General features: G+C 46.1%; 1 non-coding gene across 1 annotated transcript; it reads left to right on the forward strand.

Moving 5' to 3' along the window:
• The first annotated feature begins 23810 nt into the window (after nt 1-23810).
• trnae-uuc (transfer RNA glutamic acid (anticodon UUC)) lies at nt 23811-23882 on the forward strand. Its single transcript has one exon. It is a non-coding gene; the product is annotated as a tRNA-Glu (tRNA).
• Nucleotides 23883-27024: the final 3142 nt, after the last annotated feature.

Consider the following 27024-nt stretch of genomic DNA (forward strand, 5'->3'; position numbering starts at 1 on the left):
TGACAGTGTTATCTTTGCTGATGAAGTTGGTGCTGTGTTTGTGTCTTTGGTTCTTCGAGTAGTGTCTTCAGTTTTCTTTTGCCACGTTGATGTTAATGGATGTGAACAGGGCTGTTCTGTCAAAGGGCAACATTATTCCATCCTCTTCTATCTTCGTGTCTTTGGTGTTCAGGAATTCTTGGTAGGAGTAAATGGAGTGGAGTGAATCTTCGACTTGCTGTTTTAGTCCTCAGTGGAGGCCTTTGACAAGTCTGTATATTGGTGTTCCAAGTCGTGAGACTATGGTCTGAGGGGTTGGGGGGGAGGGGGTGGTGGTGGTGCTCCTGGTTTGAAGGGGAGGAGAACAACAAGGTGCCATTCCTAGATGTCACAGTAGAGCGAACAGTCAATGGGGAACTTCAAACTAGCATCTATAGGAGAACAACACACACAAACCAAATACTAAACCACAGAGGCAATCATCCCAACACCCACAAACGAAGCTGCATCAGGACATTATTTCAACTAGCCACTACACACTGCAGCACAGAGAAACTACGAAGAGCACAAGAGAAATACGGATATAGTGTATTTAAGGAGAACGGGTCCCTAATAAACCCCCTCCGCCGATTTCTCATTGATGCTTTCAAGCTGACTCTCAAAAATTCGGTTTATACCTCCATTCTTTCCTGTTTGTTTTGTTTGGGTTTTGAAAGCTTTCGCAATCCTCTGACTGAGTATTGGAGTTGGGAAGTTATGTTGTGGCTGTACAGGACAATTTTTAGACCACTTTTGGAATATTGTGTGCAATTCTGGTCTCCCTGCTAGCAGAAGGATATTGTGAAATTTGAGAGGGTTCTGAACCACGAATGGGTCCATAGAGATGAAGAGGCCCTTCTGCTGCCCTGAGTGTGGGAAGGCCTTCAGCGATTCCTCTGCCCTGCGGACGCACCAGTTGGTCCACACCAGGGAAGGCTGTTCTCCGGCCCCAAGTGCGAGATGGCCGTCAGCAGTTCTTCCCACCTGCTGAGACACCAGTGGGTCCATATTGAGGAGAAGCCGTTCTTCTGCCCCGATTGCAGGAAGGGCTTTGCTCTTTCTTCCGACCTGCTGGCCCATTGGTGGGTCCACATGGGGGAGAGGTCGTTCAGTTGCCTAAGTGCAGGAAGGCCTTCATCAATTCCTCAGCTCTGCTGATGCACCAGTCCGTCCACACCGGGGAGAAGCCGTTCTCCTGCTCCTCCACACTGCTGAATCACCAGCTGGTCCACATGGGGGGATGGAAGGGGCGGAGGGGGGAGGCCTTTCGGCTGCCCTGAGTGCGGGAAGTCCTTCAGCAATTCCTCCGCCCTGCTGAAGCACCAGTGTGTCCACACCGGAAGAGGCGCTTCAGCTGGCCCGAGTGTGGGAAGAGGTTCATGTTTTCTTGCAACTTGCGGAAGCACCAGCGGGGGCACCAGCGCTCCCAGCAATCAGATCCCACCGGTGACGCTGCCTTTAGTCACCCCCAAGGACTGAACCTCCTGCCAGTTCTGACAGTGGGTGCAGTGGGAGAGTAGGTGGGCTGTTTTTGTTTTCTGCTGGACTGCAATTGCCTCCCCCACCCCCTGAAACCACAACCTCATGGTGGCTCAGGGTTAGCACTGCTGCCTCATGGCACCAGGACCCCAGGAATACTTCTACACTTGGAGGTCTGTATGCAATTTATGTAGGTAAGGAAAATGGATCTGAGTAGGTTGCCATTCGGAGAATCAGTGCAGATGTGTTGGGCTGAAGGACCTGTTTCCACTCTGGAGGAGTTCAACCATCATATGAGCTTTGTTTTCATTGGAAGCTGCTGCTCATTGAGCCAGGGACTGCACATTGCCAAATGAAATGATCCAGAGAAACCTAAGACCGCAAGACCATCGGAGCAGAAGTTCGGCCATTCGGCCCGTCGAGTCGACTCTGCCATTCGTTAGTGACAAAGTCGTGCAGATGAGACTAGCTACAGTGTGGAACCAGGCCATTTGTCCCAAAAAGTCCACATCGACCCTCCGAAGAGTAACCCATCCAGACCCATTTCCCTCTGACTAATATACCTAACCCTATGGGCAATTAAGCATGACCAATCGACATGACCTGAACATCTTTGGACTATGGAAGAAAACAGGATCGCCCAGTGAAAACCCACGCAGACACTGCGACAATGTGCAAACTCCTAACAGACAGTCAGCCAAGGCTGGAATCAATCCTGGGTCCTTGGCGCTGTGACGCTGCAGTGGTAAACACTGAGCCACTACATATTGCAACCCGAAGTAGGCAAGCAGGAGGCTGGGAGAATACAGCAAGCCAGGCAGCACCAGGATGTGGAGAAGTCAGCGTTTTGGGTATTAACCCTTCTTCAGAACTGAAACGTTGACTTCTCCATGAGAAACGATTTACAGGAATGTTGCTGGGGGTTGGAGGGTTTGAGCTACAGGGAGAGGCTGAACAGGCTGGGACTGTTTTCACTGGAGCATCGGAGGCAGAGGAGTGACTTAGTAGAGGTTACAAAATCATGAGGGGCATGGACAGGGTTATAGACAAGGTCTTTTCCCTGGGATGGGGGAGTCCAGAACTAGAGGGCATAGGTTTAGGGTGAGAGGCGAAATATATTAAAGGGACAACTTCTTCATTCAGAGGGTGGTACATATATGAAATAAGGTGCCAGAGTATATGGGTCAGGTGCTGTCAAATGGGACTAGATTAATATAGGATATCAGGTCAGCATGGACAAGTTGGACCGAAGGGTCTGTTTCCATGCTGTATGTGTCTCTGACTACTGGTCCTGATGTAAGTTTTAAATAGAGTCCAAGTAACTTTGAATAGTTCAATCTTGTTGTGTTCCCCTCCTGAAAAGTTTCAAATGAATCCCTGTTTAAACATGCTGAGTTGGACAAAGTATCCCATCAAGTTCAACACAAACCCAGATTTGAACAAGTCAGAAGTCAGAACACCAAGGGGACCAAAACTGATCACAATATTCCAGGTGCAGCCTCATCAACGTCCTGTATTCCTGCAACATAACTTGCCGAACTGATGAAAGCCAGTGTGCTGAAACCTTTCTTCACTGCCTTTTGTACCGATGTAATCAGAGATATAGGACCTACTTTAAACTGATCCACAATCCTGCTTCTGGGAGCACAGTGACTAATAGGGAAGGCAGAAGGGAGAGTGGCCTTTAAATGGAGTATAAAAGTAGGGAGGTTATAGTGGAGGTTTTGATTGAAAGTGCAGTGAAGATTCCACCAGCTGACAGTGGATCTGAATCACACGTAGATCAGACTAGGTTCGGACAGCAGGAAACCAGATAAGTTTTTACAACAAACCACAACGATTTCATCATTAGACTCTTAATTCCAGATTTATATTGAATTCAGATTCCACCGTCTGCCGTGGCAGGTTGTGAATCCATGTCCCCGGAACATTACCTGGGTGAATAGTCTGGTGACAATAAAGTCGGCCATCGCCTCCCCTGAACACATTGGCATATTGTGTTTGGAGGTAATAAAGGAGCAAGAGGTTTTAGCAGCTGCTAAGTTGTTGATATTACACAAGGGAACATCAGCACTCTCAGTAATGGCACACACTGAAGTCAGTGTCCTGTATCAGAGGTAAGGGCTCGGGAACCATAAGAAATAGGAACAGGAATATGCCATTCAGCCCCTTGAGCCTGCTTCTCCATTCAGTAGGATTCTGGGTGATCTGGCATTCCCCACATTCACTTTCCTGCCCTTTTCCTGCAACTGTTCATCCCCCGACTCTTCACGAATCTATCGATCCTAGTTTTAAAGTGACATGAAGGCTGTCAACAGAGTTACTGGGGTGGGGACGGGGGTGGGGGGACGGGGGCTCAGGTCGAACTTGGGGACTAAAACAATGGCTTCACACTTCACAATATTTAACTAAGGGAATGTCTACGGTTATCCAATGCTGGAAATTGGGCAGGCATTCAGATGAAATTATTTGTAAATTATGAATGATAGAGGAGTCGGGAGAGAAGTGGTGTTCAGGCACAGTTGGATATTATCAGTATAGATGCCAACACCAGCAGCTACGTTAAAACAAATCAGAATGGAAGACGCTAAAACCAGACCCTCCCAGAGGGTAGAGTGATGCTGGAGAGGGTCAGTACTGTCATTAACTCTGATCAAGGCTGTCCGCAGGTCGATGAGGGAATGTTTATCGCTATCACCGTTTCAAAGGATGTCAAATATGACCTTGATAAGAACTGTTTCAGGGGTGGAAACCAGACTCGAGGGCTTTAAACACAGAATTCTGGAAAAGATGGGAATGGCTAATTCAACAATGATACATCCAAACCTACACTTCCATTGGTGCGATAATAATACAAGTGTTTTGGTTTTTATTTAGAAGTTTCTCAGCAACACTGAGTAAGAAGCAACAAAATTAACACAAGAAATACTGCAATTGCTACAATGTGCCTGCTCCCAATAGGGGGCCATCTGGTGTGAAATTAACTGTCTACAAGGGGCAATATTGGAAAGGAATGAGCCAGTTCATAGCTATAAGAGGGGAGACACAGACTGCTTGATACAAACATATAAGGGGTGGGAGTAGGCCAACCGGCACTTTGAGCTTGCTGCAACATTCAATAAGATCATGGCTGATCTGAATTCAACCTCAACTCTACATTCCAACACATCCCCGACAATCTTTCATCCACTTGGTTATCAAGAACCTATCTACCTCTGCCTTAATGATCTTGAATCCACTGCCTTTTGAAGAAGACACACAACCCTCAGAAAGAAAAGAAATAATCCTCATTTTTGTCTTCTACATTTAAAATATGACCCTGTACTTTCAGATATTAAGATAGGGACACAAGCAGCAATCAAATAATACCTGTGGTACAGTGAACTATGTCACAGTGCTTCAAATGAACATAATGAGAATTCCTTTAAAAATCACAAGACCGGAGCACAGATTAGGACAGGTGACCAAAGATTAGGTCAAAGGTACAGGTTTAGGGCAATCTTTTAAACAGGTTCAATTTCCCAAACATCAGAGGACAAAGACGTGCACAGCAAACACAAAATAGCAAAGAATGGGAAACAACAGTGTAGTCATAATGTCACAGGATGAACACAGCAAGAGGTGAGATGTGAATAATTCAAATCATAAATGGGGAACACAAAGTTAGTCTCAGTATGGTATCGATGGCACTGACGACAATTGTCATAAATCCCATGTTCACCAATGTCCTTTCAGGAGGGAAACTGCCATCCTTGCATGGTCAGTCTTACATGTGACTCCAGACCCACAGCAATGTGGTTGACTCTTAAACTGCCCTCTGAATTGGCACAAGCAAGATACCTTGCAATTCGGGATGGATAACAAACATCAACCTTATGAAAGTGTCATAACAGAAATTGCTGGAGAAACTCAGCCAGTCTGGCAACACCGGTGGAGAGAGAGAGAAAGAAACAAAGACAATATCCTGGCCTGAGTCCAGAACAGTTATGAAGAAGGTTCACAGCACTTGAAATGCTAACTCTGCTTCTCTATCCACATGTGCTGCCAGTCCTGTTGAGTTTCTCCAGCATTTGATGCACTTTTGTTTTTCAGATCTCCAGCATCTGCAGTTCTTCATTACATTGACTTAGGGAAGCTCAAATCCCATAAAAGGGAAGAGCAGAAGGGTTGGAATTACTCAGCAAGTCTGGCACCAGATATGGAGATAAAAACAGTTCATACTTCGGGTCATTGAATGATCTTACATCAGGGACAAACATTTGGGGAAGCTGCAAGAGTAAAAGGCACTGGTGTAACTTCAACATCTGGGAGAACTCTCTCAGCCTTGGGGGTCAGGCTGACTCAGCATTCTGGTCCTGCTCATTACCTGTTAACTTCTCCATTTGTTGTTCTTGTTATATTTCTACATGGTTGACACAATCCTATGTTTTAAAATGAAATTCTAGCAGACAGGAATTTTCCATGTAAGTAATCATACATTAGAGGGTTTGGAACGTGAATGTAACATTTAAACATAAAGTATTTATTCATGCATGGGGTGTGGGCATCCCTGGCAATGCTAGCATTTATACCCATCCTTAACCACCCTGTGGTTGGTTGGAAAAGTGAATGAAGGTGTCTGAGATTGTCTTGATCAGCACAGCAATCTCAAAGATGGGTGTGCTCAGGTAGAAGTACCCTCCACTCCCACAGCCAAGTCTGCATTCACTTCAATTATAGATGCCATCTAAACCTCCCAGGACAAGGACAGCATGGGATGACAATCAGAATAAAGCTTCCTCTACTCTTAAATTTCAAGTGAAGCTACCTCAACACTGTCCCCAACAAACACTGCCAAGACAGAAACTGCATTGGGTTAGATGCAGAGTAAAACTTCCTCTACACTTCCCCATTCATACAGTCCCAGGAGAAGGACAGCAAAGGGTTAAATAAACAGTAGACCTTCTTCCATTCTGACTGACACTTAGTACGTCCTACACAATCCTCAAGGAAAATTCAGAACTGAAGTATTATCTGGTACTGAATTCACACATCCTAATGGGAATGACAGCAACAGAAAATCATGTGGTGAAACACAGATAAAACACACAAAATGTACAACAAAACTAGACTGTTATTGGGATCAAAGACATTTAAATGACAGGAGACATAGTCCCTGCAGTGATCCGAATGTGAGCTGAACAAAATTCACACTTGAACAATATTCTCTGGGAATGCAATGTCCACCTCACTGCTGTGTGTTCAGTTCCTCTGCTCTCGTTCAGGGCTGAGTTGCAGCTGACCACATTGTGGCGTGGGGGTCAAGAGGTTAGACAGTTAAGATCAACTTGGATTGAGGGCATCCTTTGTCATGCCAGTGAGGTCGACGGTCGCTCATTTACTCAACTTATAAGCGGGGACAAGGGGATGTCAGGCTGGGCTTGTATCAGTTTGAGTTTAGAAGAGACAGATGATCCGATGGAGCTGTATAACATCTGGAGAGGACTTAATGTAAATGTAATGTCAACTCAATTCCAGCCAGAGTCTAGTCTCTCATTTAAGATAGGAAAGTTTTGTTTTTCTCACAAGTGTTCTCGAGTCTTTGAAATTCACTTCTTTAAAGACCAGCATGTGGTGGTGGCGCGGTGGTTAGCACTGCTGCCTCACGGCATCAGTGACCTGGATTTGATCCCACCTTCGGGCCGACTGTCTGTGTGGTGTTTGCACATTCTCCCCTTATGTCTGCGTGGGTTTCCTCTGGTGCTCTGGCCTCCTTCACAGTCCAAAGGACGTGCAGTTGAGGGTAGACTGACCATGGGAGATGCAGGGTTACAGGGATTGGGTAACGAACTGGGTCTGGGTAGGACGGTCAGTCAATGTTGACTCGATGGCCTGAATGGCCTACTTGCATGCAATTGGCCTATATCAATCAACAGAATACACTTGTTTTCTGGTGACCGACATCAAATTACATTCGTGGTTTTGGTTATTTCATCTTTTACCTTATCGTATTCAACCAACTGCAGCATCTAGAAACTTGCTTAATTACAATATCGAATATCTGCAGAGTACTTTTTCTTTTTGTCACGACCATTATCTTGAACTCTGACGTGTGACCTCTTCATTGCTGTCAAAGTTCCTTATTTGTCCCTACATAGTCATGATTTTACTTTGTCGAATGTCTTCCTGGCTTTTGCAGTTAAGACCCTATATTCTGCCCTCGTCAACATTTCCCCTTACAATTCTCGACTAAGGATTTCATGAAAAACCTCAGAGTGTGGTGAGACTGCGGAACTCACTACCATAGTGAATAGTTGGGGTGGAAGACACTACAACTAAGGGTAATCAACCCAATACAAATGACTGTCACTGCCACTAGATTCACAACACAGTGAAATTAAAACATGCAATATCCCTCAATTTCTCAACTGTTCTGAACCAGACTTGATGAAGAACAGATCTTGCACATCAACATTATAATTTAAACAAAAACCAACAAGTATAAATATGGCAAATTTTCTAGGGCAAAGTTAAAGAAGATAATCTAATTAATAGCAATGATTCAAACCCTTTGATCAAGTACCCCACCATCTCAGAGACTGAAACTTAAGTGGAAAATTAAGAAAAAAAATTTTTTAACTTACCAATTCAAGCAAACAGTTTCCAACAATGTATTGCCAAACCTTTGTGCAATCGTTGGACTATGACTGTTTCACAGACACGTAACTGTAAATCTAATTTAAAAGTCACTACTGAATGTGAATAGACACCCCAAAGTATTCAGCCATTTTTTTACAGGCTGGGACTCATTCCCAGAAAGAGCCAACAATTCTTTAACTGGACAGTAGAATCTCGAGAGAACAGCTCCTGGGCTCAACAAGCAGCAACGCCCAATGGAATCAGTTGGCGGCGGGGCTAGGTGGGGCAAGGGCATAAAACAAAAAAGCCCACTGACTCTCCCACTTCACACACACTGTCAGAAATCACAGGGGCTCAGTACTGGGAGTTACCCACAGCAGTTCCATCAAGAGAACCACACTTGATGAACAGATCTTGCACACCAGAATTATAATTTAAACAAAAACAAAAAATTACGAATACCACAAATTTACTCAGGCAAAGTTAAACAAGATAATCCAGTTAATAGCAATGATTTAATCCCTTTGATCAAGTCCTCCACCATCTCAGAGGCAGAAACTTGAAGGGTAAATTAAGGAAGAGAATTTTTAAAATTATCAATTCAAGCAAACAGTTTCCAACAATGGCTTGCCAAGCCGTTGGGCAATCCTTCAATGATGAGTTTTTCACAGGCACATAACCATAAATTTAATTTCTAAGTCACTGATGAATGCGAATGGACACCCTGGAGTATTCAGCTATTTCTATCAGACTGGAGCTCGTTCCGAGTCAGAGTCAATAATTGTTTAACTGGACAAAAAAAACTGAAGAGAACAGCGCCTGGTCTCAATGAGCAGCAGCTCCCACTGGAAGCAAAGTTGCAGGGGTGGTGGAGCACGACAGCATAAAACAAAAAAATCCGACTGACTCTCCCATTATAAGCACTGTCAGAATGTGCAGGGTTTCAGTCCTCGCAGTGACCCACAGCAGTTTCACCAGCAGAATCAGATTGTTGGGAGCACTGGTGTGTCCGCTGGTACTTCTGCAAGGTGCAGAATGATGAGAACCTCCGCTTCCACTCGGGGCAGGTGAACGGCCTCTCCCCGGTATGGCCCCACCTGTGCCTCAGCAGGTGGAAGGAATTGCTGAAGGCCTTCCCCCACTCTGGGCAGGGGAAGGGCCTCTCCCCCGTATGGACCCGAAGGTGGGATGCCTGGCTAAAGCCCTTCCCACATTTGAGGCAGGACAACGGGCTCTCCCCGGTGTGGACCCGCTGGTGGTTCAGCAGGGCAGAGGTATCGTTGTAGGCCTTCCCGTACTTGGAGCAGCTGAAGGGCTTCTCTAATATGTGGACCCGGCGGTGGGTCAGTCGGAAGGAGGAATAGCTGAAGGCCTTCCCGCATTCGGGGCAGGAGAATGGCCTCTCGCCTGTGTGGACCCCCTGGTGCCTCTGCAGTACAGAGGAATTGCTGAAGGTCTTCCCGCACTCAGGGCAGGAGAACAGTCTCACCCCGGTGTTACTGCGCCCATGAGTCTCCAGGTCAGATGGGAAACGGAAGCCTTTCCCACAGTTCCCACATATTCATGGTTTCTCCACGGGGCGGGATTCCTTGGGTTTCTCCATGACCGAAGCTTCAGCTGCACACAAACGCGAGTACAGCACCTCTCTGCCGTGAATTCCTCTTCCCAGTCCGTATAAGTTTTACTGGCTCCACAATCAGAGTGCTGCAACAGTCAGGTCTCTCTTCCAGTCTCACTGATGCTGAAAACGTACTGAAAGAGGAAGCAAAAAGCTTGGTTCCTTCTCACAGAATCATAGTCGAAAATTGTTATCGTCCCGATGGATTCAGTGACTGCCAGACATTGACGTGAAATTGAGGACTGCAAATGCTGGAGAGTCAGAGTCAAACCACAGCAGATCAGGCAGCATCTGAGGAGCAGCAGAGTCAATGTTTCAGGCAAAGCTCTTCATCTATGGATATTGAAACTTCCGTCTTCAGATCTTCAAATAATCTGTAAAAAGAGATTACAAAAGTCATTACTGTCAGTCCAGGTTAGAAATTCCGAACAAGCAATTCTACTTTCTGCAGAACATTCTTTTCTTTTTCGACAAAATTGAAAGCACCATCCCACCCCTTCTCACCCCTCTATTCTCACTCCGCTCAAACTAATCCTCCCGACGGTCCTGATACAGGATCTTACAGAGACCGAAAACTGAAAACATCAAGATAGACACCTCTGAATTTTGGATCCTCCACCTGAGAGTTAGTATCTTTCACGACATCGAGGAGTGAGTAAGTCTGATTTTGGGAACCAAACAAAGTGGCAATTCAGGATGAACCTTCAATGCAGCTTCTTGAGAAACAACCAGACACGAAATGGTTAACATCTGGGGAGGTGGAAGTGGGGAGATGGAGGAAATGAGATATCAAGGCATTGGCACCGACACCAGACAGAAACTGAACACATAGGCAGGGCAAACATTACAGGCAAGCCAGAGTCACACAGATACACAGCACAGAGACAGGTCCTTCAGTCCAACTCATCCATGCCAACCAGATAGCCTAAATTAATCTCGTCTCATTTACCAGCACTTGGCCATATCCCTCTGAACTCTTCCTATTCATATACACATCCAGATGCCTTTTAAATGTTATAATTGGACCTACATCCACCACTTCCTCCGGCAGATCATTCCTTACACTTGCCTCCCTCACCCCAAACATAATATCGTCCTGTTCTGGACTTTTCCCATCACAGGGAAATGACCTTGTCTATTTATCCTATCCATGCCTCTCATGATTCTATAAACGTCTGTAAGATTACCCCTCAGCCTCTGGTATACCGGGGAAAACAACTCAAGCAATGCACTGCGTTTACTTTTAGCTTCACACTCACGGAACCTTACTCCCGTGTAAAACATTGTTTCCCTCCCCCACACTGTCCATGGGAAAAGCCAAGAGTGCTGAGACTTTGGAGTTGGGGGAATGCCACGTAGAATTCCTGCAATGTGGAAACACGCCATTCAGCCCAACAAGTCCACATCGACCATCCAATGCGTAACCCATGTTGACACATTCCCCTATCCCATGCCACGACACTTACTGCACACTATGGGCCCATTTAGTATGGCCACTTCTCCCGAAACTGCACATCTTTAGACTTTGGGAGGAAACCAGAGCACCTGGAGGAAACCCAGCAGACACGGCAGGGAGAATATGCAAACTCCACACAGACAGTCGCCCCAAGGCTGGAATCGAAAGCCGTTCCCTGTCGCTGTAAGGCAGCAGAGCGAACCACTGATCCATCGTGCTGCCCATGTGTGCAGAAAGAGGTGGGGGCTGGGAACTTTGTTAATTGTTCAGTACAGTGGATTGTTGAGTAAGGTTAAATCTCACGGGATCCAGGGAGAGCTAACCAACTGGGTACAAAATTTATAAGCGCGTTGTTGTAGATGCTGGAATCCTTCCTGAAAACAACAAATGCTGGAGATCACAGTGGGTCAGGCAGCGCTGTACTACTCTCTGACTGGATAGTGTGGGCGTGGAGATGATGTTTCCACTAGGAGAAGGGTTGAGGATGCCAAGTCATTGAGGGCATTTAAGACAGAGATAGGTTCTTGATTAGTAAGGGGTCAAGGGTTATGAGGAGAAGGCAGCAGAATGGGATGGAGAAATATATCAGCCATGATCGACTGGTGGAGCAGACTCGATGAGCCAAATGGCTTCATCCTGCTCCTGTGTATTATGGTCTTAGAGCTGGGCAGATGACTTAAGGGGTTCTCACAAACTATTTCAGAATCCTGAAGAGGAGTTGTTGGACTCGAAAGTTTAACTCTGCTTTCTCTCCACAGATGCTTCCAGTCCTGCTGAGATTTTCCCGTGTTCTCAGTTTTTGTTTCAGATTCCCAGCATCCACAGTTCTTTGTCTTATTTATCAAATTCATTTCTAGCCCTTCCCAAGTGTCTGGAACTTCATCTCCCTGATCTCCAAACTGTTCACTTCCCCTAGAAATGAACACTCCCTCCTTATCAGAGTAGATCACTTTGTTGCAAAATGATTGTCCAATTCTGTGACCAAAATAATTGCATTCGTAATTACTTACACCAGGGTCTCTCAATATCTCAGCCAGAACAGTATGATCCTCTATCACTCACACACTTTATCAAGCACGCACACACTCACACATACTCTCATGCATGCACACTTACATATAAGGCTTTGGTGTGATTTGTATTTGCAGATACATTGTGCGCTTTTTGAGCCAAATACAATCTACAGGCAGTCAATCCATGTGAGATTTTATAAATTCCTAATCAAGATTGGGATACAGACCTTAAGTTGTCTCGAGAATGTGTCTTCAAACAAGTTCTGGGATTTACATATTAATGAACCAAAACCTGCATCCCATTCTAAAAGATGAAAGACTTCACAACAATCTAGGTTTGTTCTATATCATCATTTCTGTTGCATAAAACTGCGATCTTTTGCTATAGTTTCTCCAATGATCCTGCTCCACAAACACCTGATGAAGGAGCAGTGTTCCGAAAGTTAGTGCTTCCAAATCAACATGTTGGACTATAACCTGGTGTTGAATGATTTTTAAATTTGTTTCTCATGAATACATCCCACACTTCCAGGTGCTGCCAGTAAACCTTACAATGTGAATGAAACGATGCAATACCTGCAGAGATGAAAACTTTACAATTTCTAGCGATATTAGCTACTCATTCACTGCTCCTTCTGAAACTTAGTGCAAGAGGTTGAAAGAATTGAGCAGCTTTAAAACAAAAACCTATTGGATCTCATAGGTTTCACTGACAGTCTGAGACTGGGGTTAAGTTCAAGTAACCTTTATTGTCACCCAACTTTGTTACAGCTTCAGATCTCCACAGCAAAAAAAGTGTGTGAAAAGAAGTGTTTTTTTTTAAAAACAGCTCAAAGCTCACATACTCCTCCCAACTCCACTTGCTTTACTGTTAGTCAGCACCGAGTTGTCCCTTTATAATTGGTCCTTGGGAGAGCCTTAAGCTGAAGGAAGTATTGTCTCACTCAGCAATTTCAACCCACACACTGTATCCATTTAAGTTACTCCCACTCATTTGCCATGGAGGGGGGCAGTCAAGAGTCAACCATGCTGCTGTGGGTCTGGAGTCAGGTGTAGGCCAGACCGGACAAAGGATGCAGTTGAGATGACTGAGTGAATCATTTCCCACAATGGCAGTTTCCTTTCCTAAAAGGGACATGAGTGAATTAGATGGCAGTTTCTCCCCCCAAAAATGGTTTCATTCTTAGATTCAGAACTCCAAATTTCTGACCGGATTCCAATCCCACCATCTGCCTTGGCGTGATTCAAACCCCGGGAATTCCCGGAACTGGGTTGATAGTCCAGTCGATAATGGCACTCAGCCGTCGCTCCTTCAATCCCCCTGCAATGGCACATGAACTCAATAGACAATAAACAATATGTACAAGAGTAGGTCATTCTGCCCTTTGAGCCTACACGACCATTCATTATAATCATGGCTGATCATTCTCAATCAGTATCCTGTTCCTGCTTTATCTGCATAACCCTTGATTCCACAATCCTTGAGAGCTCTATCCAACTCTTTCTTCAACGAATATAAAGACTGGGCCTCCACTGCCTTCTGGGGCAGAGCATTCCACACACCTACCACTCTCTGGTGAAGAAGGTTCTCCTCAACATTGTCCTAAATGGCCTACCCCTTATTTTTAAGCTGTGTCCTCTGGTTCTGGACTCACCCATCAGTGGAAACATGTTTCCTGCCTCCAGAGTGTCCAATCCTTTAATAATCTTATATGTCTCAATCAGATCCCCTCTCAGTCTTCTAAACGCAAGGGTATACAAGCCCAGTCGCTTCAATCTTTCAACATAAGACAGTCTCGCCATTCAAGGAATTGACCTCGTGAACCTACGCTGCTCTCCCTCAATATTCCAGGCCACTATGCTATTGGCTTTCTTCACTACTTACTGTACCTGCATGCTTGCCTTCTTTGACTGGTGTACCAGAAAGCCCAGATCTCTTTGTACTGCCCCTTTACCTAACTTGACTCCATTTAGGTAGTAATCTGCCTTCCTGTTCTTGCCACTAAAGTGGATAACCATATATTTATCCGTATTAAACTGCATCTGCCATGCATCTGTCCACTCGCCTAACCTGTCTAGGTCACCCTTTAATCTCCTAACATCCCCCTCACATTTCATCCTGCCACCCAGCTTTGTATCATCAGCAAATTTGCTAATATTACTATTAATACCATCTTCTATATCATTAATGTATATTGTAAAAAGCTGCGTTCCCAGCACTTATCCCTGCGGTACCCAACTGGTCACTGCCTGCCATTCCGAAAGGGAGCCATTTATCACTACTCTTTGTTTCCTGTCAGCCAACCAATTTTCAATCCAAGTCAGTACTTTGGCCCCAATACCATGAGCCCTAATTTTGCTCACTGTGTGGGACTGAATGAATCATTTCCTATGTGGGACTTCATCAAAGGCTTTCTGAAAGTCCAGGTAGACTATGTCCACTGGATCTCCCTTGTCCATCTTCAGAGCTACATCCGCAAAAAATTCCAGAACTCGCTGGTGGGAGGAGCGGGTGAAGCACTTTCCACACTGAGAGCAGATGAACGCCCTCTCCATGATATGGACCCTTATGTCGATTGCAGTGTAGATGTCTGACTGAACCCCTTCCCGCACACAAAGCATGTGAATGGCCTCTCCGTTGCATGGATCGGCTGGTGCCTCCACAAGTTGCCCACATGACTGCACATTTCGCAGTCTCGCACTTCGGGCAGGTGAACGGCGTCTCTCCGATGTGGATCTGCTGGTGGGTCAGCAGGGTGTAAGAATCGACAAATCCCTTCCTGCACTCAGAGCAGGTGAATGGCCTCTCCCCCATGTGAACCCACTGGTGTTTCAGGAGGTGGGATGCATCGATGAATCGCTGCCCATGCAGAGAGCAGGTGAATAGCCTCTCTCTGGTGTGTACCTGCTGGTGTATCTGCAGGTGGGACGACTGAATGAATCATTTCCCACAATGGCGGCAGATGAACGGCCTCTCCCTGGTGTGAACTCGCTGGTGTGTCTGCAGTCTGCACAGCCAACTGAATCCCTTCCCGCATACTGAGCAGGAGAACGGCTTCTCCCCAGTGAGAACGCATCTGTGGGTGTCTAGCTCCAATGGGGAAGGGAGCCCTTTCCCACAGTCCCCATGTTTCCATGGTTTCCCCATGAGGGGAGCATTCTTTGTGTCGCGCTGGGTTTGACATTAAAAACAGAATGGATACATAGTCTCTCCCCACTGTGAGGGGTGAGATTTTGATCCCCCAAGCTGAGTAAATTGTTTGACACATTTTTCACAGACAGCGTACTCAATCTCCCTCACTCGGGTGTCTCAGTATTATTCCTGCCATACCAGTGTTCAAAATCTCTCATACAGACAAAAGTAAACATTTCTTCTCGAATGAATGGCTGCTGATATTCAGCCCCATTGATTCAAGTGGCTCTGTCAGAAAATAATGTATCATTTGTTTTCAGATTTCTTTTTGCATGTCTTCCTGCAAAAAAAAATCACAAATTGAGTGATCACTGTCAGTACTGTTAAATAAATATAACATCGGTGGCAATTCCTGTCGATCACTAGATGAGTGCTGACCATATATTATGCAGGACACGGAAAACCCTCATGCAACAAGATAGCCTTAAGTGTGTATCGAGGAAAACTTAATTTAGATCGCAATAACCTGGAACAAGCTATCGACAAAGGTGCTGGAAATCGAGCTGAATCAAGAATATGATAATGAAATGTCAAGGCTGCTTGGGAAAAGAAAGCCAGTGAAGTTAATGAATGACTTCCTGCTGTCCTAGTAAATAAAAAAAGACAAGAAATATAGAACGTGACTCTATTACTGCATTAGAAGGTGAACAATTATAGCCACAAAGATTTTATAATAGCCAACAATATTAGATATACACCATATGAAGCAATATATGTCTACATTTGAAATCAATGTGCCAATCCCTTAAATACTGCTCAGTTCCAAGAGAAACTACCCTTATAATTCTGAGCATGAGGAAAGAAGTAACCTTTTCCGGGTACAAACTCTTTGGGTGCCAAACTGAGGGAATACACAAGGAAAATACCTTTGAGAGGGACAGAGAGCATCTGAGCACCTTTGGAGAGCCTGCTGCCTCCATGGAGTCACTCCAGTTGCTACAAGTGAACAGTCTCCACCTCGCTCCACACCCACCCCCACCCCCACGCCTCTCTCTCTCCCCCTCCCAGGATGAGGAATGGAAAAGGGGAGACATTGTTTTGCTCCCAGATGTTGCCCAGAGGGAGGGAGTTTCTCTCTGAAATTGACAGGGCTACCTCCACATTGTGACGTCCACAATGGGGGGAGGGGGTGTCGCACTGCGCCTGCGCTGCCTTGCAGATGAGGCACATGGGGAGGGGAGGACACTTTTAAAACTCCTTTCGCTCTCCTCCACGTCAATGCGGTTTGAGTTCAAGCAAATCACGGGGTTTAATTTTAGCTTTACACTCTCAGAAGACGCCCACCTCTGTGAATCCAACACTTTACTCTCCCCTCCACTCCATGGAAATACCGATTTGAGAGACTCCAGAGTTGGAGTTGCTGCCATACCTGCTGTAGGGGGTTTGGTAGAAGCTGTTTATTTCAATGAACCATTTCAATTCAACTTCATCCTTGCCATTCAAATACTAATTTTACACAGAGAGTGGTTGATGTGTGGAATGAACCTCCTCAGGAAGCAATGGATGCGGGTACAAAAAAATACATTTGTTTTAGTACATGAATAGGAAAGGTTTGGAGGGATACAGGCCAACAGCAGGCAGGAGAGACTGAATTAGTTTGAGATTATGGTTGGCATGAACTGGTTGGACCAAAAGTCCATGATCATGCTGTATGATTCGATCGTAGGTTCATAGTTCCTTGAAAGGGGAGTCGCACATCGACAGAATAGTGAAGAATGCGTTTGATATGCCTGACCTTATTAGTCAATGCACTGGGTGCAGGAGTCGTGAGGTCATGTTGCGACTGGAGTATTGCATGCAATTCTGGTACCAGTGATCCCACCCTGACACACCATAAACCAGAGACAGTGACTGCAATTGACTCTAGTACAAAATCAAATCATTAAATCGCTGCAGTGCAGAAATAAGCCATTTGGCTCATTGAATGCATTGGGTATAGGAGTTGGGAGGTCATGTTGTAGCTGTACAGGACATTGGTTCGCCCACTTTTGGATTATTGCATTCGATTCTGGTCTCCCCACTGTTGGATAGGAACAACGTTGTGAGACATGAAACTGTGCAGAAAAGATTGACAAGGATGTCGCCAGGGTTGGAGGGTTTGTGGTATAAGGAGAGCCTGAATAGGATGGGGCTGCTTCCCTGGAGTGTCGGAGGCTGAGGGGTGATCTTATGGACATTTATAAAATCATGAGGGGCATGGATAGGGTAAATAGGCTCAAGGACGTGGTGGAAGCTGGTACAATTACAACATTTAAAGGGCATCTGGATGGGTGTGTGAATAGGATAGGTTTGGAGGGATATGGGCCAAATGCTGGCAAATGGGACACTAGATTTATATAGGACATCTTGTCAGCATGGATGTGTTGGATCAAAAAGTCTATTTCCGTGCTGTATATCTCTATGTCTATTTGATAGTCGATGCTTTATTTCTGTTGATGTAAATGTTGTTAGGGAGAGGGAATTCCTCAAGGGGGGGGGGATGACAAGAATCCTGGGAGACCCCTAATTCTGGTTTACTATCTAATGAACACACTTTAAGCAACAAATGTGCATTTATGTCTAATTTTTTTTCATTTTTCTTGTTTTATTCCCTGCTCCGATGACTCTCTCAGTCTGGATGGTTGTCAGGCTGAGAATATTTTGGATTACGCCTTGATGAACTGAATGTTTCATTGCTCTGGAAGGTGTAAAAGGGGTTCAAAGTTTCAGCAGAAAGCCAGCTGAGCTGAGAACAGACAACATCTTACTCTGTGGGAACAGGGAGAAGAGGACAGAGAAATCAGGACCTGAAATCCGAGCTGACACCAGACTACCATGTTATCAGTGCTTTGATTAGCAGTGCCCACCCTCTACCTTTACTGAGCCTCTCACTCGAATTGAATGCCACGTATCCCCTCAAAATTCTGGATCCAATCCTTGTCATTCTGAAGCCATATCTCTGTAAGGAGTCTCAGATCATAATTATTCTCTTCAATGTGTGCAGTCAATTAATTCGCTTTTTTTTTACAATGCAGCTAATAGTTTTATTTTTTGTGATGGTGAGAATCCAGTTTTGATTGCTAGTACATTTATTCTCCTTGTCCCTTTCTCTCATTCTCTGGTGTTTGGTTTCCACATCACTACGTTGCTCACTGGCCTTGATTTGGACTGGCCATGCTAAATTACCCAGTGTCCAGGGACGTGCAGGTTAGGTGGGTAGGCCATGGGAAACGCAGGGTGTCGTTTCAAAGTAATAGAAGGAGTAGCCCATTTGGCCCGCCATTCATTAAAATCATGGCGGATCGATCAATCGTCTCAGCTCCTCCTAATTGCATAAATCCCAACTACCCTTAATTCCCTTGCCACGCAAAAAAACCCATCCAACAGTGTCTTAATGAAGCTGCCTCTACTGCTTCCTTGAGCACAGAATTCCATTAATTTACCTTTAACCACATTGGTCCTGCCCTGAGTTGCCTCATCAAAATGCAACAGCTCATATTTGTCTAAATTAAACTCCATCCACTACTCCTTGGCCCATCGGCTCATCTGATCAATTATAATTTACATTAAACTTTCTTTCCTACCTTATTCCCTAAAAGCTGAAAATCTCCATCCCACACTCTCACCCTCCATTCTCACTTTGTTGAATCTAATCCCTGCTGTCCTCATCCTGAAGGGTTTGGTTCATGCTGATTAACAGGCCCACATTCAAGAGAGATCTAACTGAAACGTACAGAACGTTGAACGGTCTGGACAGAGTGGACATTGGGAAGATGTTTTCATTGGGAGGAGAAACTAATACCCATGGGCATAGCCTCAGCATAAAGGGAGAATGGAGATTAGGAGAAATTTCTTGAGCCAGAGATTGCTGAATCTATGCAATCTGTTGTCACAGAAAACTGTGGAGGCCAGGTCACAGAGTATGTTCAACATTGAGATAGAGATGTCCAGCACAGAAACACACTGTTTGGTCCAACTTGTCCATGCCGACCAACTATCCCAACCCAATCGAGTCCCACCTGACAGCACACGGCCCCATATCCCTCCAAACCCTTCCTATTCACAAAACCTATCCAAATGCCTTTCAAATGTTGCAATCGTATTAGCCTTCACCACTTCATCTGGCAGATCATTCAATAAACGTACCATCCTCTGCGTGAAAAAGTTGCCCCTTAGATCTCTTTTGTATCTTTCCCCTCTAACGCGAAACCCATGTCCTCTCGTTCTGGACTCACCCACCCCAGGGAAAAGATTCTGTCTATTTATCCTATCCATGCCCCTCATGATTTTATACACGTACAGTTACGACGTTTAAAAGACATTTGGATAAGTACATGAATAGGAAAGATGGAAGGGTTATGGGCCAAACACTGGTAGGTGGGACGAGTTTAGTTTGAGAACATACTCAGCATGGACTAGTTGGATGAAGGGTCTGTTCAGTGCTGTCAGACTCTGTGACTGACCTGTACTGGTCTTAAAACCATTTTCTTACCTCCCCCCATAACCATCCACTTCTTTGTTGTTCAAAACTCAGATGAACTTCGCCTTAAATATGTTCAATGACCCCACTTCTGAACTCAATTCCTCTTCGTAATATACCACTTGCCTTGCTCATTGCCTGCTGCATCTGCCCGACAACTGGCATTGACTGGTGTGGAGGGACTCTGAGACCCCTTAGTACATCCATACATCATTCCTGATGAAGGGCTTGTGCCCGAAACGTTCACTGTCCTGCTCCTCAGATGCTGCCTGACCTGTTGTGCTTTTCCAATGCCACATTTTTCGACTTTCACCTCTAGTCCTCACTTTCTCCACATTCCAATATATCACCATTTAAACAATGCACTGTTTTTTTTTGTAAATAGCAATGTTTATAACTTCACATTGCGGCACTGCACTTGCCATGTGTTTGTCAATTGAGACACAGACCTGGACCAACTTCGGGAAGAGGTAAAAGACTGAGTTCTGAACAAAAACCGTAGCACCACTCAAAACGTCGGCTCTGTTTACCTTTCCACAGATGCTGCTCGACCCCTTGGCTTTCTGCAGTATTCGCTGTGTTTGTTCGACACAAATGCTGCTTTCCATTAAAGAACTTCAATCCCTGTCCTCTGGGAACTGAACCTAGTCAGTGGCAATAGGTTCTTCTGATCATTAATCTGCCCATTCCCACCACGTCTTCTCCCATCATTGACAACAGCCCCTGGGAATCTCCAGTTAACCTTCTTTGCTCCAAAGAGAACATTCCCAAACTTGGGAATGTCTCCACAAAATGGAAATTCCTCATCCCTGGACATGATGCAAATGTTACAATGGGGAAGAGGTTTTGGCAAAATATCGTCAGTTAGCAGGTGGAAAAATGTTCAGGAAGTAAAACACAAATCCCAGTCTCCAGCTTTGTGAATCTTTCGAAACTCTTTGGGAAGTGGAATTAGAGGAGAATGAAGGATGAACTGACGGACTGAGCAGAGACAGTCCAGACACCGTCCCCTTGTTTAAGAGGCTGATTGACTCTGATATTCTCGGGACATGAACTGACCCGAGACATTGAAAGAATTCTCTGCACATCAGGAATTCAAACCCCTTCTCGGCTCGGGGCCAATGAGAAAATTCGGGAAGAGGCAAAACACTGAAAGGCTCGGAGGGCGATGGCCCCGGTGTCGGAGAACTCGTTCCTCGTGACATGGATGTGCCTGCAGATGGTGGGATCAGGCTGTCCCCATGTCTCCAAAATGAATGTCAAAGGCTTTATTATGGAAAAGTAAAACTGATAGAAGACAATGGTAATTTTGGGCGGGACAGGTTGAATTATGAATTGATTAGTAGGTTCCTCAAAGACACTGTGCTTGCGGGGCCCAGGCCTATCTGTGTGGCGCAATTGGTCAGCGCGTTCGGCTGTTAATCGAAAGGTTGGTGGTTGGAGACCACTCAGGGACGGAGTGTTTCTTGTTCTCGCTCCTACCGCTTTCTTGGCTGCGAAAGTGCACGTTTTTAATGGTTTCAGGAAAATGTTTCCTAAAAGGAAATCTTTTCCACTGAGGCAGCACAAAGGGGTTTCTGAATTGATTGTGTTTCGAACGTAAAGAACTGCGGATGCTGAGAATCCGAGACAGAAAGAGAAACTGCTGGAGAAACTCAGCAGGTTTGGCTGTACTTGGATGAGGAAAAAAACGAGTTCTGAAATGTTGTCTCTGATTCTCTTTCCACAGATGCTGCCTAACCTGCTGAGTTGCTCCTGCAATTTCTGTTTTTGACTGAACGTCCATTTCATCTTTCGGGATGAAACACCCAGACTCGCCATTTGCAGATATTTAACCCTTTCGAAACCTGTGAAGTGATTGGATTCAAACAAACTCTGTAATGATTCACTCTTTCTCAGCTCCACAGGCAGAGAGACCTGGGAAATGAAGCTGTCAGTGTGATTCTGTTTTGGTGGGCCGAAGTGGTGAATGCGATGGACATGAAATCCATTGCGGTTTCCCCACGCAGGTGTGAACCCTGCCGACTACAGTTGAGAACTGTCGTCAGAAAGAAAAGGAGATTGCTCCACGGTTTTTTTAAAAATGCAAATCAGTGGAGGGGTTGAAATATTTCAATCACATTGGGACTGGTCGGGAATCTGTAGCCCACTGCCTGTCAGGGTGGAAACAAGCAGATACCCACAGAGCTGCTTTTGAGGCTATGAGCCAAGAGTTTGGAAATGAGACTAGACCAGTGAGGGGCGTGAAGTCGTGATCGAAGTTAAGCAGGCACCTGAGGATTAATGTGTTTTATTTGCCAGTGAAAGATACTGCTTCACAAAGTTGGGACTATGGAAGGGAAGCAGTGACGGTGATTATCTTTGGCTGTTCCTCTTGTGAATGTTCCCATTGCTGCGCATGTCCGTGTTAATGTCAGAACTCTGACCCATGGCGGCGTCAGGTCCGCACATTGCCAGGGGCGCAATGGATGACGCATCTGACTCCACCTACCTGTTTGAAATGCAGCTCACAGCTTCTTCACACACCCCAATTCATCTTTCTCATTGTCCTGAAGCCGACATATTGTTTGAATTCCTGATCTGCAGGAACGAGACTCTTTTCATTGTCTCGCGTCAGTAAATGTCCCTGAGAACATCAGAGTCACGTCACAGCGCTGTCAGAGGAGGGGAAGCTGAAATAGCCCCACACGCTGCTCACGGGCACATTTCACATTCCCCAACTCACCGCCCCAACCACTGCGGCTCTTGGGAGTGGAAAGGAAACAAACACCAAAACCCAGTCTCAGCTTTGTAAGTCTTCAGGAAATAAGAAAACTGTCCATCCCTTCGGATCTTCCATCCTGGGCTGACAGCCTTGATTTTAAATGGCTGTCCAGTCAGTGCCGATTCGTTTAGGCTGAAAAAAATCTTCCTTATCTCATCCCAGCATTTCTTGCCACAGAGACCTGTGTGGCAGAGTTCATGCATATATTTCCTTGTATGGTATTTTGTAAATAACATTCGTTTGCTGGTTGTTTGTATCGGGTATTTCAGGTTCATTAGCCGCTGTTTAAGTGTGTTGGTAGGTTTGTGGGCTACCATGATGCTGAGAGGGTTGAGTTGTCTGGACATCATTTCCCAGATGTCTTTAATGTAAAGTAATGTGGCTAGGGTTTCTGCAGACGTTGTGTCTACTTGTGTCAGTTTGTTGATGTGAAATTGGCACACTGGGTTTATTGGGTAGGCAAAAGTGAGGACTGCAGATGCTGGAAACCAGAGTTTAGATCAGAGTGGTGCTCGAAAAGCACAGCAGGTCAGACAGCTTCCGAGAAGCAGGAAAATCGACGTTTCGGGCAAAAGCCCTTCATCAGGAATAGAGGCAGGGCGCTTCCAGGGGTGGCGAGATAAATTGGGGGGTGCTGGGCCAAAGGTAGCAAAGAGTACAATAGGTGAATGGGGTTGGGGACGTAGTTGACAGGTCAGAGAGGAGGGTGGAGCGGATAGGTGGGAAGGGAGATTGACAGGCCCTGAGGACAGCGCTGAGCTGGAAGGTTGGAACTCAGGTAAGGTGGGGGGAGGGGAAATGAGGAAACTGGTGCAGTCCACATTGATGTCCTGAGGTTGAATGTATCCGAGGCAGAAGTTGGGGCGTTCTTCCCCCAGACATCGGGTGGGGAGGGAGGGACGATGGAGGAGGCCCGGGTCCTGCATGCCCCTGGCAGAGTGGGAGGGGTGGTTGAAATGTTGGGCCACAGGGCGATGGGGTTGATTGTTGCGGGTGTCCTGGAAATGCTCCCTCAAACGCTGTGACTTGACTCTGCGACGGGGCTCCAGTCTCCCCAATGTAGAGGAGACCGCATCGGTAGCAATGGATACAAGAAACAACTTTTGTGGAATCCTTCTAACTACCGTGACCCGTGTTCGATTTCCGGGCAGGGAAGCAATTTTCAGTAGAGCTGTCAAACTTCACGACCGTCTCCCTGGTGGTCTAGTGGTTAGGATTCGGCGCTTTCACCGCTGCGGCCTGGGTTTGATTCCCGGTCAGGGAAGCAATTTGCAGTGTGTTTCTCTCCATGCTTCAGGCTCACTGCCTTTATTCCTGACGAAGGACTTATGCCCGAAACGTCGATTTCGAAGCTGCTTGGATGCTGCCTGAATTGGAGTTGCGCAGTTATGTTGTGGCTGCACAGGACATTGGTGAGACCACTGTTAGAATATTGTGTGCAATTCTGGTGTCCCTCCAAGCAGAAGGATATTGTGAAGTTTGAAAGGGTTCTGAAGCACCAATGGGTCCACAGAGGGGAAGAGGCCCTTCTGCTGCCCTGAGTGTGGGAAGGCCTTCAGTGATTCCTCTGCCCTGCTGACGGACCAGTTGGTCCACACCGGGGAAGGCTGTTCTCCGGCCCCAAGTGCGAGATGGCCTTCAGCAGTTCTTCCCACCTGTTGAGACACCAGTGGGTCCACACTGAGAGGCCGTTCTTCTGCCCCAACTGCAGGAGGGGCATTGATCTTTCCTCCGACGTACTGGCCCATTGGTGTATCCAAATGGTAGAGAGGTCGTTCAGTTGCCCTATGTGCAGGAAGGCCTTCAGCAATTCCTCGGCCCTGCTGAGGCACCAGTCTATCCACACCGGGGAGAAGCCGTTCTCCTGCCCCGAATGTGGGAAGGTCTTTACCCACTCCTCCACACTGCTGAATCACCAGCTGGACCACACGGGGGTTTGGGGGGGGGGGGACAGTGGCGGAGGAGGGGAGGCCATTCTGCTGCCCTAAGTGTGGGAAGGCCTTCAGCAATTCCTCCGCCCTGCTGAAGCACCAGTGTGTCCACCCTGGGGAGAGACCCTTCAGCTGGTCCGAGTGTGGGAAGAGGTTCATGTTTTCCTGCAACTTGCGGAAGTACTAGCGGGGGCACCAGCGCTCCCAGCAATCAGATCCCACCAGTGACGCTGCCTTCGGTCACCCCCCAGGACTGAATCTGCTGCCAGTTCTGACAGTGGGTGCAGTGGGAGAGTAGGTGGGCTGTTATTGTTTTCTGCTGGAATGCAATTGCCTCCCCTACACCCCACAAACCCAACCCCAAGGTAGCTCAGGGTTAGCACTGCTGCCTCATGGCACCAGGAACTCAAGAATAATTCCACCCTTGGGGTTCTGTGTGCAATTTATGGAGGGTAGGAAAATGGATCTGAGTGGGTTAGTTTTCGGAAGATCAGTGCAGATGTGTTCGGCTGAAGGACCTGTTTTTCCACATTGTGGGTGTGCTATGATTCTATGAGCTTTGCCTTCAGTGGACACTGTTGCTCATTGAGCCCGGGACTGCACATTGCCAATGAAATGATCCAGAGAAACCTCAGACCGCAAGACCATCGGAGAAGAAGTTTGGCCTTCTCTGCCATTCGTTAGTAACAAAAGTATTGGATGAGATTAGCTACAGTGTGGAAACAGGCCATTTGTCCCAACAAGTCCACACCGACCCTCCGAAGTGTAACCCATCCAGACCCATTTCCCTCTGACTAATGTACCTAACTCTATGGGCAATTAAGCATGGCCAATCCACAAGACCTGCACATCTTTGGTTTATGGAAGAAAACAGGACCACCCAGAGAAAACCCACGCAGACATTGGGAGAATGTGCACACTCCTCACAGACTGCCACCCAAGGCTGGAATAAAACCTGGGTCCCTGGCACTGTGAGGCTGCAGGTGTAACCACTGAGTCACTACATATTGCAACCCGAGGTTGGAAAGCCGGGGGTTGGGAGAATACAGCAAGCCAGGCAGCACCAGGATGTGGAGTAGTCAGCGTTTTGGGTATTAACCCTTCTTCATTACTGAAAGAGTGACTTATCTATGAGAAAAGATTTACATGAATGTTGCTGGGGGTTGGAGGGTTTGAGCTGCAGGGAGCGGCTGAATAACGTGGGGTTGTTTTCACTGGAGCATCGGAGGCAGAGAAGTGACCTAATAGCGGTTACAAAATCATGAGGGGCATGGACAGGGTAATAGACAAGGTCTTTTCCCTGGGCTGGGGGAGTCCAGAACTAGAGGGCATAGGTTTAGGGTGAGAGGCGAAATATATTAAAAGGGACGACATCTTCATGCAGAGGGTGGTACTTATATGAAATGAGCTGCCAGAGTATGTGGGTCAGGTGTTGTCAAATGGGACTAAATTAATATAGGATATCAGGTCAGCATGGACAAGTTGGACCGAAGTGTCTGTTTCCATGCTGTACGTGTCTCTGACTACTGGTCCTGATGTAAATTTAAAATAGAGTCCAAGTAACTTTGAATAGTTCAATCTTGTTGAGCTCACCTACTGAAAAGTTTCAGATGTATCCCTCTGAGAGATACTGTTTAAACATGCTAAGTTGGACAAAGTATCCCATCAAGTTCAACACAAACCCAGAGTTGAAGAAGTCAGAAGTCAGAACACCAAGGGGACAAAAACTGATCACAATATTCCAGGTGCGGCCTCATCAACGTCCTGTATAACTACAACGTAACTTGCCAACATCTGTACTCAATTCCCTAACTGATGAAGGCCAGTGTGCTGAAACCTTTCTTCACTACCTTGTGTACCGATGTTGTCAGAGATATAGGACCTACTTTAAACTGATGCAGAATCCAGCTGCTGAGTGCCCAGAAGCAGAGTAGTGCTGAGTGAGTGTGCTGGGCTTTAGATTTTGATACCACCTCCCCACACCTCTAGAGACCTCAGGTCTGTAGCTTGCCTTCTTATCTTTGAGGGTTTTCCACCTGTTTGAAACAGCCTGTCCTGCAATTAACCCCTTTATGCCAAGGCGTTCCTTCTACAGGCAGAATTAATTGTCCTTCTGTCACACAGTTATTAAACACCATTATCTCATCTGTCCAAATGAACTGCTCATTGTTTTGCCTCCTCCTTCCCAGTGATAGTTAATGTATGTTATTTGTTAACTCCCTTGTAGCAGTTTCTCATTGGCCCTTTCGTTTCTTGGTCCAGAAAGTGTTATTGCTGACTCATGAAGTTTTCAAAGTTCTGGAGTTTACAGGACCACACCACATTCCTCTCTGCCTCCCCCAGGAATAACGATTGCTCTTGAAGTACTCACAGTTCCTGACGTTCCTTGATATCCCCAAATACAATCCATATGTCAGGAAATCACTGGTGCTGCCCTGACATAGATAGTCAATGTTTGAACAGAAGATTATGGGG

Source organism: Chiloscyllium punctatum, chromosome 36 (assembly GCF_047496795.1).
Source record: "Chiloscyllium punctatum isolate Juve2018m chromosome 36, sChiPun1.3, whole genome shotgun sequence".
NCBI classification, from domain to species: Eukaryota; Metazoa; Chordata; class Chondrichthyes; order Orectolobiformes; family Hemiscylliidae; genus Chiloscyllium; species Chiloscyllium punctatum.